This window comes from Oncorhynchus tshawytscha, linkage group LG05 (genome assembly GCF_018296145.1).
Source record: "Oncorhynchus tshawytscha isolate Ot180627B linkage group LG05, Otsh_v2.0, whole genome shotgun sequence".
Classification (NCBI taxonomy): domain Eukaryota; kingdom Metazoa; phylum Chordata; class Actinopteri; order Salmoniformes; family Salmonidae; genus Oncorhynchus; species Oncorhynchus tshawytscha.
The window spans coordinates 11,110,361-11,110,976 of record NC_056433.1 but is presented as its reverse complement, the minus strand read 5'-3'; positions in this window follow the sequence as shown (position 1 = coordinate 11,110,976).

The window sequence follows — 616 nt, the reverse complement described above, 5'->3', positions numbered from 1 at the left end:
ACTGTAGTTACCCAGTGTAGATTATATAGAGTGTTATTACTGTAGATACCCAGTGTAGGTTATATAGAGTGTTATTACTGTAGTTACCCAGTGTAGGCTATATAGAGTGTTATTACTGTAGATACCCAGTGTAGGTTATATAGAGTGTTAGCAGTTACCCAGTGTAGGTTATATAGAGTGTTAGCAGTTACCCAGTGTAGGCTATATAGAGTGTTAGCAGTTACCCAGTGTAGGTTATATAGAGTGTTAGTAGTTACCCAGTGTAGGCTATATAGAGTGTTATTACTGTAGTTACCCAGTGTAGGCTATATAGAGTGTTAGTAGTTACCCAGTGTAGGTTATATAGACTGTTAGTAGTTACCCAGTGTAGGTTATATAGAGTGTTATTACTGTATTTACCCAGTGTAGGTTATATAGAGTGTTAGTAGTTACCCAGTGTAGGTTATATAGAGTGTTAGTAGTTACCCAGTGTAGGTTAAATAGAGTGTTAGTAGTTACCCAGTGTAGGCTATATAGAGTGTTAGTAGTTACCCAGTGTAGGTTATATAGACTGTTAGTAGTTACCCAGTGTAGGTTATATAGAGTGTTATTACTGTATTTACCCAGTGTAGGTTAT